A 12,164-nucleotide genomic window follows, 5' to 3' on the forward strand; every position below is an offset into this window, starting at 1 on the left:
GAGACTGATCAGAGCACCGCTAAACCTATAGCTTCTATTGGAATATCAAACCACACTAGACTTTGTTGTTCTTTCATTCTCTTCAATCTAGAAGACCAACCAAAGAGGAAGAGTAGTTTAATTTCATCTGTGTTATTGCCTTGGTAAAATTTTCCATTGGATTATCATCTATATGTATCTTCTCCAACTTTAACTGTCCATCATCCAAAACTGATTGAATGGAGTGGTACCACAATCATATGTGCTTTGTCTTTAAATGTAGAGTAGAATTATTAGCAAGATGAATGGCACTTTGGCTATCTGTAAACAAATAATTATCCCTTTGTGGGTGTTCCAATTCTTCTATGAAGAACTAAATCCATATCATCTCCTTGGTTGCCTCTATAGCAACAACATACTCTACCTTTGTAGTGGATAAAGCATTCACCTTCTGTAAAAGAGAAATCCAACTTACTGTTGCCCCACCAACAATAAATACATAACTTGTAGTACTCCACCTAGTATCAATATCCCTTGACAAATCTGAATCAACATAGCCCTATAAATTAGTAGTAGAGCCCCCAAAATATAAACACTTACTAGATGTTCCTCTCAAATATCTAAGAATCCATTTAACTACATTCTAATGCTCAAGCCCTAGATGACTCATATACCTGCTAACAACTCCCACTACATGTACAATATCTGGCCTAATACATACCATAGCATACATTAAGCTTCCTATAGCTGAAGCATAAGGTACCTTGGAAATCGTATCCTCCTCTTGTGTCTTTGGACACATTTCCTTAGTCAATTTCAAATGACCAGGTAAAGGTGTGCTGATAGCTTTAACATTCTCCATAAAGAAATGTTGCAACACCTTCTCAATATAATCAGCCTAAGATAATGTCAATTTTATGTTCTTCCTATCTTTTCAACCCTAATCCTTCATAACAAATAAATGTGCTAACTATTGTTTTAACCCCTTAATGTGATCCATGTTAGACCCAACTACAAGAATATCATCAACGTATAAACATAAAATAATGTAGATGTCATCATCTAACCTCTTAAAACATACACAATGATATGAATGACACCTACATCGATGCTCATGCATAAAACTATCAAATTTTGGATACCATTGCCGAGGTGCTTACTTCAAACCATATAAAATTTTCTGCAATTTGCACACTAAGTTCTCCTTACCTTTGACCTCAAATCCCTATGGTTGTACCATACATATCTTCATCCAAATTACCATGAAGAAAGGTTGTTTTAACATCAAGTTGCTCTAAATGCTAATATTCAGTAGCCACAATACTTAAAACAATGTGAATAGAAGTCATTTTAACATTAGGAGAGAATATTTAATCAAAATCAATGCCCTTTTTCTATACAAATCCTTTTACAACTAACTTGGCTTTAAATATTTTCTTACCTCTATCCTCTTCTTTCAACCTATAAACCCATTTATTTTGTAAAGCCCTTTTACCTGCAGGCAACTTACATAAATCCCATGTCTAATTTTTTAGTAAAGAGTCCATTTATTCTTTCATTGTAGACTCCCACTGAATCTTTATATCCACCTGCACAACATCATCATAACATTCAGGTTCATAGTCTTGTTGACCATCTAACATTCACTGGGTTGCATGTTATTTGTTGTTGCGGTTGTTACATAGCATGAGGGACTATTGGAATTTTTTCATTTTGAGTATCATCCAACACTACATAATCTTTTTTTTTTTCTCATGTTGCTGCAACAAATCTTTGTATGTGACTTTCTCATTGACTATGACATCCATGCTTCTTACAATTTTACAATTTTAAAAATCTCAAAGCCTATAACCAAATTCATCAATGTCATATCCAACAAATACATATTTCTTTGACTTAGCTTCCAGCTTGGTTCTATTTTCAAAATCTATATGTGTAAATGTTTCACAACCAAATGTTTTGAGAGAAGAATAACTCACCTTCTTACCTACCAGTTCATGCTTCCTATGGAATACCACAACCCAAAGGAGTGGAGGGACCTCTATTAATACAATATAAAATAGTATTGACAGCCTCTAACAACATGTTTAAGGGCAGCCCAAAATGCAACATCATTCTCCTTACACACTCCATTATGGTCTTGTTCATGTGTTCAACCACTCCATTTTTCTATGGAGTCCTCGAAACAATTTTTTGTATGTGAATACCATTAGTGGAGAAATAATCTTCAAATTATTTGATGCAATACTCACCACCATTATCATATCTAAGACATTTTAATCTTTTACCAGCCTCATTTTCAATTAAGCATTTCAATTTCTTGAAAGTTTGTAACACATCATATTTTTGTCCAAGCAAATAAACCCATACTTTTCTAGTTACATCATCAATAAATGTAACATAATAATGAGAGCCACCAAGGGAAGATACCTAATCTGGTCCTCATACATCAATATGCACAAGCTCTAATTTCTCATTTTTCTTTTCCTTCCCACTCTTCACAAAGCTCACTCTCTCTTGTTTTCCATACACACAACTTTCACAAAAATCCATATTGACATGTTTCAGATCTAGTAAAACTTTCTTTGAATGAAGTAATTTCATGTCTTTCTCACTCATGTGCCCAAGTCTATGGTGCCATAGTATTGCATTATAATCTACATCAACTGTTTGTTCTCCTTGCCCAACTACAACAATTGTTCCTGAACATTCATTTTTCTCTGATACAATCAAAGCAGAAGGAACAATATGACCTATACAAAGATAGAGGGTGCCTATTTGCACACCTTTTGCTACTACAAGGGAACATTTTGAAACCTTCCAGTTTTTATCATTAAAAGTAACTACACAACCCTCATAACTGAGTTGCTTTTCTGAAATTAAATTCCTACTCATCCTTGGACCATGTCTTACCTCATGTAGTAGCCAATGATTCCTATTATGCAACTTAATCTTAACTTTTCTCTTTCCAACAATCTAACAGGGTTCATTATCCCCAAATAAACAAGCCCAAAATCCCCTTGGACATAATCAATAAAATAACCTCTATGGGGTGTAGCATGAAATGAAGCCCCTGAATGTAAAACCCAAGAATCATCAACACTTTTTAAATAAAGAAGCAAAACATCCTCTTTCAATTTGTTACTTACCACATTTGCCTCCTTGTTTCCATTTGGTTTATCTCCTTCATTGTTCTTTTGAGTCCAAAAATCTTTTTTCTTATGCCCTAGCTTCCCATAGTACCAACAATCTCTGGGTCCTTTGGATGGAGATCTCTTCCCCTTTGATTTTCCTCTTGATTTTCCATGATTTCTAGAATTGTTTCCTCTCTCAGTTGTTTTGCCTCTTCTTTGTGCATTCAAAGAACTTCTTGATGTAGATCCACCTAAGGTTTTCCTACGAGTTTCCTCACTTAGAATAACACCAATCATATCATCAAATTTTAGGGTATTAGATCCAAAAACAAAATTACTTACAACCATTACCAAGCCATTTTGGCTTTCTGACAAAGTACACAAAATCAAGAGAGCCCTAATTTCTTCATCAAAATTGACATTCACAAAAGATAACTGACTAGTAGTAGTATTAAATTCATTTAAATGATCTGCAATAGATCCACCTTCTTCCATCTTCATATTACATAAATGCTTCATGAGAAATACCTTATTTGAAGTAGAGGGCTTTTCATACAACTTTGTTAGGGTTTGCATAAACTCTTCCACCATTTTTTCTTTTGTAATGTCAAATGTTACTGATGGTTCCAGGCATAATTGAATGCTTCCAAGTGCCTTTCTATCCAAAATATACCAATCCTCATCTGTCATAGTTCCTTGTTTCTTAGTTTTTCCTTCCAATGGCTTCCATAAGTCCTAATAAAGATAGTCCTCTATTTTCATTTTTCATAACACAAAGATTTAACTTGGTTCACCTAATCCTTGGGCTACATCCACCAATAGAAAGTCCAAAATTATTATTATCCAGTGATTACAATCTGCAATCCCTTATAGCTCAATATCATTGCAAGAAGCTACAATATCACCATACGTTATGAAATCCCTAACCCTAAGCCATTTTATACAAGATTCTTCTGCTTATAAAATTAGGGCTAGAATAAGTCATCCAATAGAAAAATATCAATCAAAGCCCTTTACAATAGTAGGGTTATTTTTGGCTTTGGGGGTGTTGCTTCTGAAAGCTCCTATGGGGGTGTTACCCCTTAACCCCACCATGTACTATGATAGGGAGTGTACCAGGGGCACTACACCCAAACCCTCGTAGAAATAATCTTGGGGGAAACTGCGTTCGATAAACTTTTGAGTTTGATTAGGCTCTACATCACAACACAGTCTTCTTTAATAGTAACATTTATGACTTCCTCGCCTAGGTTCTCATCATCATATTCTAACTTGATTTGCTCCTCCTCAACAATGTAACATGGATTCTTCTATTTGTCCTTATAGTCCTTGTAGTTTTTGTTTCTTCAATATTTGTTCTCCTTTTTGTCATCCTTGCCATTCCTATTCTTGTTACGACACCTAGCAAAAAAATGACCAACTTTGTTGAATTTAAAATATATCAGGGACAATTTGTCTTTGAATTTTCCTTTACCTCTTGATAGCCTTCTAGCCAGCAATACATCAAGCCCTTCATCATCTTTTTCTTCTGAATCAGAATCACTGTCATCTTTTCTATTCTTCTCTTTTCTTGAACTTCCAATGATTAGTGATGAATTGAAATCATTCTCAATTGTAGGCATACTATTATCAAAGTTACTCAATTCAAATGCAATTAATCTATTGACCAATCCACCAAGTGTAAGAGCATTACCAAGCATAGCTCTAAATTCTTGAATACAAAATACTCTAATAGCATGGATAGGAAATAAGGTTCTTAGTACTTTAATTAGAACTTCTTCATCACTAATGACTCCTCTAGCATCTTTTATAGCACTAACAACTTCTTTGATTTGGTTACTATTAAGCAATGTTCTCTCCTTCTTTCATCCTCATCTCATCATACTTTCCTCTTAGACTCTTACATATAGTTTTAAATACATTTAGATATCCACCATACACAAGTGCAAGTGTATCCCATATTTATTTTGCAATGGAAAAATCTTTGATATCATCAAAATCAACATCAGTGAGTGTAGAGGCAATTTCAATCATTAGACTATTGTGTTCTTTCTTCTAGTTCATCTCATCAACTATTATAGGTTGGTGGGGAGGTGTGTACTAGATGTCTAGATAGTGCAATGCATTGTCTCCAATTCATGAAAGATACAATCTCATTCTATATTTCCATACTATGAAATTCTCCATGTTCAACTTTGGTACCTCTCTCTTATACATCTTTAGATCTTTTGCTCAAGTCCCTTTAAACTTTTCTTTCAAGCACTATGCTCTGATACCAATTGTTAGATAACTAGGGAAGGGGGGGTGGGTTGGGGTTTGAATCAGTTATAACTAGTTACCCTACAGGCCTTTAAACACTTTTTACCAACTCAAAAACTCAATCATTCAGGTCATTGTCTTGGTAACCGGATCTAACATCATAATATAAACTAATATAGACTTAGCATCAAATTGTCAACTTAATATACTAAATATTAGAGTAAAATCTCAACTTATATTGAGTTATAGTGGTTAATAATACACATAAAATAAACATGCAACACAATAAGCATTAACAAAATTTTAACACAAGACGACATAATTAGTGACATTTAATATTATGCAAGTGAAGACAACATAAGGTTTGATGCAAACCCTAGAAAAGCTGTACAAAAAGCCTTTCACTTCAAACAAGGTATTTCTCATGAAGCACTTATTTAATATGAAGGTGGTATAAGGTGGGTCTCTTGTTGATTATTTAAATGAGTTTAATATGGTTACCAATCAATTATCCTCTATAAATGTCAATTTTGATGAATAAATTAGGGGTCTCTTGATTTTGTGTTATTTTTTTGAAAGTTGGAATGACTTGGTAATGGTTGTAAGTAATTATGTCTTTGGTTCTAATACCCTAAATTTTGATGATGTGGTTGGTATCATTCTGAGCGAGGAAATTCTTAAGAAAATCTCAGGTGCATCTACATCAAGAAGTGTCTTGTACACACAAAGTAGAGGCAGAATGAGAGAAAATAATTTTCTAAATAATGGGAAATCAAGATGAAATCTGAGGGAAATAGGTCTCAATCTAGAGGACCAAGAGATTGCAAGTATTGTGGGAAATCAAGGCACAAAAAGAAATATTGTTGGACTCTAAAGAATAATGAAGGAGACAAATATGAAGGAAATGAGGAGGTAATTGTGGTAAGTAATAAATCCAAAGAGGATGCTTTGTTTCTTTCTTTAGAAAAATGTTGATGATTCATAGGTTTTAGATTCAAGGGCTTCATTTCATGCTACTCCCCATAGAGGTTATTTTTCTTGATTGTGTCCAAGGGGATTTTGTGCTAGTTTATTTGGGAGATAATGAACCCTATTAGATTTTTGGAAAGGGGAAAATTAAGATTAAGTTGTAGAGTGGCAATCATTGGCTACTACAAGAAGTAAGACATGTTCCAACACTAAGTAGGAATTTAATTTCAATAGGGCAATTGGGTGATGAGGGTTGCACAGTTACTTTTAATGATAAAATTGGAAGGTTTCAAAAGGTTCTATTATAGAAGAAAAAGGTGTGAAAGTAGGAACCTTATATCTTTGTACAAGTCATATTGTTTCTTCTACTTTAATTATTTCAAAGAAAAATTAGTGTTCAAAAATAGTTGTTGGTGTTGAGCATGAAGAACATCAAATAGATGCTAGAGATTCTGAAATAGTAGTATGACACAATAGACTTGGGTACATGAGTTGAAAAGGTATGAAATTACTTCATTAAAAAACCAATTTACCTAGTCTAAAATATGTCAATATGGATTTTTGTGAAATTTGTATGTATAGAAAACAAAAGAGATTAGTTTTGTGAAGAGTGGGAAGGAAAAGAAAAATCAGAAACTAGAGCTTGTTCATATAGATATATGGGGACTAGATCAGGTATCTTCCCTTGGTGGCTCTCACTATTATGTTACATTCATTGATGATGCAACTAGGAAAGTATGGTTTATTTCTTTAGGTAAAATTCTGATGTATTTTTAATTTTAAAGAAATGAAAAAGCTTGGTTGAGAATGAGATTGGTAAAAGATTAAATTTTCTTAGGTATGATAATGGTGGTGAGTATTGGTGAAATAAGTTTGAAGAATATTGTTCCTCTAATTATATTTATAGGTAGAAAATTGTTCTAAGGACTCCACAAGGACCTGGAGTGGTTGAACGCATGAACATGACAATAATCGAGTGCACAAGAAGCATTAGATTACATGTTGGGCTACCCTCAAACATGTGGACAGTCAATGCTATTGTATATTTTATCAATAGAGGTCCCTCTACTCCTTTGGGTTGTGGTATTCTAGATGAAGCAAAGAGTGGTAAGAAGGTGAGTTATTCTTTTCACAGAACCTTCAGTTGTGAAGCTTTTGCACATATAGATTCTGAAAATAGAACCAAGCTGGAAGCTAAGTCAAAGAAATGTGTATTTTTTAGATATGGAATTGATGAATTTGGTTATAGACTTTGGGAATTTGAAAATCATAAAATTGTAAGAAGTAGGAATTTCATATTTAATGAGAAAGTGTTGTACAAAGATTTGTTGTAGCGACATGAGAAGAAAGAAAATGATTATGTAGTGTTGGATAATACTCAAAAGAATAGTGTTCTAGCATTCTCTCATGCTCTGCAACATTAGCAAAAAAAATACCACAAACCCCAAAAAATGTTAGATAGTAAACAAGGCTAAGTAGACCTCCAAAAATATTTTCTCCCTCTTTGTACTCTATTTTATTAACAGATGTTGGTGAACCTAAATGTTATGATGAAGTTGTGAATGTGGATACAAATCTTTAGTGGGAGACTGCAATGACAAAAGAAATAAACTCCTTGATAAAAAAATCAAACTTGGGATTTGTGTAAGTTACCTGTAGGTAAAAGGGATTTATAGAATAAATGGGTTTATAGGCTCAAAGAAGAGGATGGAGGTAAGAAAAGATTTAAAGTAAGGTTCTGTTGTAAAATAATTTGCATAGAAAAAGGGCATTGATGTTAATGAGATATTTTCTTTAGTTGTTAAAATAACTTCTGTTTGTACTATTTTAAGTATTGTGGTTGTTGAATATTTGCATTTGGAGTAGCTTAATGTTAGAATAAATTTCATTCATGATTATTTGGATGAAGAAATATATATGACATAGCCATAGGGATTTGAGGTCAAAGGTAAGGAGAATCTAATGTGTAGATTGAAGAAAAGTTTATATAGCTTGAAGCTAGCACCTCAACAATGATATCTTAATTTTGACAGTTTTATGAATGAGCATGGATATACTAGGTGTCATTTAGACCATTGTGTTTTTTTTAAAGAGTTTAGATAATGACAACTACATTATTTTATGTTATATGTTGATGATATGATTATAGATGGGTCTAACTTTGATCACATTACGATATTGAAACAATAGTTGCACATTCATTTTCTATGAAGGATTTGGGGGTAGAAAAAAAATCCTTGGTATGAAAATTTGTAGAGATAGGAAACACAGGAAACTGACTCTATCTTAGGCTAATTATATTGGGAAGGTGTTGCAACATTTATGTATGGAGAATGTCAAAGCTGTCAGCACACCTTTTCGTGTTCATTTGAAATTGACTAAGGAGATGTGTCCAAAGACATAGGAAGAGGAGGTTAAAATGTCCTAGGTACCTTATGCTTCAAATATAGGAAGCTTAATGTATGCTATGGTATATACTAGGTCAGATATTGCACATACAGTGGGGATTGTTAGCAGGTATTTGAGTCATCTTGTAATTGAGCATTGGAATGCAATCAAATGGATTCTTGGATATTTGAGAGGGAAATCGTGTAAATGTTTATATTATGGGGGCTCTAGTACTGATTTACAAGGCTATGTTGACGTAGATTTGGTAGGGGATCTGGATACCATGTAGAGTACTATAGGATATGTATTTACTATTGGTGGGACAATGGTGAGTTGGTTTTCTTAGTTACAGAAGGTGAACATTTTGTCCACTACAGAGGTAGAGTATGTTGCTACTATAGAGGTAGCCAAGAAGATGATATGGCTTCAATTCTTAATGGAATAATTATGACACCCATAACAGGATAATTATCTATAAACAAATAGCCAAAGTGCCATTCATTTTGCTAAGAATTCTTCTCTACATTTAAATATAAAACACATAAAGTTGTGGTACCATTTTATTTGGTCAGTTTTGGATGATGGATAGTTAAAGATGGATGAGATACATACAAATGATAATCCAACATATATGTTTACAAAGGTAGTGACAAAGAAGAATTTGAATTCCTCTTCATCTTTGGTTGGTCTTCTAGACTAAATAGAATAATTGAACAATTGAGTCCAGGGTGGTCCATTCCATTGGGAGCCTCGCGAGGTAGCAGTATTGCTACATGATCAATGTTGAAGTGAGAGGTTGTTGTTTAGTGTAGAGTAGGATCAATCATCAAGTGGGAGATTGTTAGCTTGTGGTGATTGATCAAGAAAGTAACGTGGGCTATTTTTCCATCTTTTTCTAGGACTTGAGATGTAATTATTCTAACCCTAATTTTGTAATTGGAAAAAAGCTTGTATAAAATTGCATAGGGTTAAGGATTTCATGATGGATGGTGAGATAGTAGCTTCTTGCAATGGTATTAAGTTATAAAGTATTACAAATTGTAATCAAGTTGTAATCATTGGATAATAAGAATACTGGATTCATTGTTTAGTGGATGTAGCCTAGGTATTGGGTTCCACGAACAACGTTAAATATTTGTATCTTGTGTTTTCTTCTATGTGCTTAATATTTTTTGATATTGTTTAGATTTGCATGTAATTTTTATTTCTGTCTCGCTAATTCTAACACTCGATGAGTAGTTTTTGGATTTGCAACTATAATTTCGATATTTTTCTCCTACACACAATAAAACTTGATTTTTTTTGATTTGATGAGGGTTTTCCTTGATCAAGCCTTAGATTGGAGAATAAAATTTGAAATTGAAATATAAAACATGACAAGAAGAAAGACAAATGTAAATACTCACCTTTCTTGAAGAAAACCTTGTTAATAAAGATTGTGTAATGCTTGTTTGATGTCAATGTTGGATCTACAATGGAGGATGTAGGAAATCTCCACAAATGCAATGGTTCTAGCAAAAGCACATCATGGTGCCATGGATGTAAATGTGCATCAATGAAAAAGATGATGAATGCCTCAATGTAGATATGAATCTTAAATGCCTCAAATGCTTGACAAAATTCTACTTTCTTGAGTGTTTGGTTGCTTGATAAAAATCTACTTTATTGAGTGTTTGACTTATTTTACTTGCATGTGTGATTTCTATAATGATTTTTTTTATTTCTATTGGATGTGAAAATGAGTTGCCTAGGCTTCCTTTTATACTAGTTTTTGGGCACGAAAATAAAGAAAGATGACTAGGTCACCCAATTTATGAATTTGCAATCCCAAGACTAAACTAACCCTAGGACCCAAAGTTTGCAAGGAATAGGTTGACCCATTCCAGGATTGGCCTACAAGGAACTAACCCTGAGGTCTTAAAAATTGTGCAAATGAAAGTGCAAGAAGCAGACAGAATAGGAGAAAGAGACTAAGCATGAATCCATCCATGGTCCATAAGGTCACTAAAGTGTGGGAGCTAAAAGGTCTTAAAAGATGGATCCTTACATTTTAAGATGATACAACTTCATCACAATTAGAGATAACCATTCACCTTCTTTGGAGATTGATATTCATGACACTTCCTTCACTTGATATACCACATTGCTTGGCTTGGGTTAATCATGGCTATGTGATAGATTCTTCAACCTTGGAGACTCCCAAGTTCAATTTTTAAAGACATCATTCATACTTGATGATAATTATGGAAATAATGTTGTCACTTCATCTTTTCTTTTTTTTTGGAGTACAATTAGTTTTTGTTGGTTCCTTTTTTGTCACCTTCTATTAGGATTAGGCATGTTCTTGATTGGTTTGTGGCATCTCTATCATCCAAGGACATGATGGAATATGAGTATATTTTTGAGACAATATCATCATACTACATTTTTTTGTATCCAAAATGAGAAGCATCCATGCATTTGTATTTTGTAAATTTTCTTCCCAAGGGTAGATATATTGTTTGTATGCATTGGACTATGTTTTGTCGTCAAGAACTCATAATTTTTATTGGACATTATTCATTATGGGGGGAGGGGGGCATGAATCTCCTTATTTCCTCCCTATGAATGGATAATTTTTTTATATACATGATGTATATAGTTCTTTGGGCGTCTTAAGTCCTCCATCCATGCATCTTGTGAGTTTTCATCTTTCTATTTGGAGGGGAGTTTTTCCAATGAGTTTTTCTCACTTTCTCTAATTTATGACAATTTATTGCATCACATTTGCATTACACATGGGTACCTAACATGGCCTAGTAGTCGAGTCTCATCTTACATTGCGAATTTGAGTGCATTTAATTGAGCTTGAGGGGAGCTGTTGGTGTATTTAAATCATCAGTAATCACACTTTACTTAATATTTCTTAAGATAATTCATTGTGTAGTAGTTTACATATGAAAAACCTTGGATTTCGCACAATCTTGCCACTTGCGTATATTTTTGTGATCTTATGCCTATATGACCTATCACATATTTAGTGTTGAGTCATTTTTAGAAGTATGCATGAGAAGCATGATATGGTATGTGTGGATTTATGCTTGGACACGTGGAGGATGCATTAGAGAGGCTCGATGTTTCAGAAGTATTCATTGTAGCTTGGTAGGTGCATGTATTATTTATTTGTTCAACTAATTGATGGAGTATGTATGCTTTTGGAAGTGACTTATTCTTTGTTCATGGTTTTCTAGGTTATGTTATGTGTTATCTTGTAGCTTTTCGATTAGGTCTTTGCATAATAATAATCATGTAAACTTGTTTATATATTTTTTTCTCATGGGTTATGTAGGAAGTGAATTAAATGAACTAAGTATTGAAGCATTTTTTCTAACAAGTGTAGTATTAACTTTCTTCTCAACTTGAATAAATGATTTCAATTGTATAACCAATGTAGAA

This window comes from Cupressus sempervirens, chromosome 10 (genome assembly GCF_028749045.1).
Source record: "Cupressus sempervirens isolate cs-2001-9-10 chromosome 10, ASM2874904v1, whole genome shotgun sequence".
Taxonomy (NCBI): domain Eukaryota; kingdom Viridiplantae; phylum Streptophyta; class Pinopsida; order Cupressales; family Cupressaceae; genus Cupressus; species Cupressus sempervirens.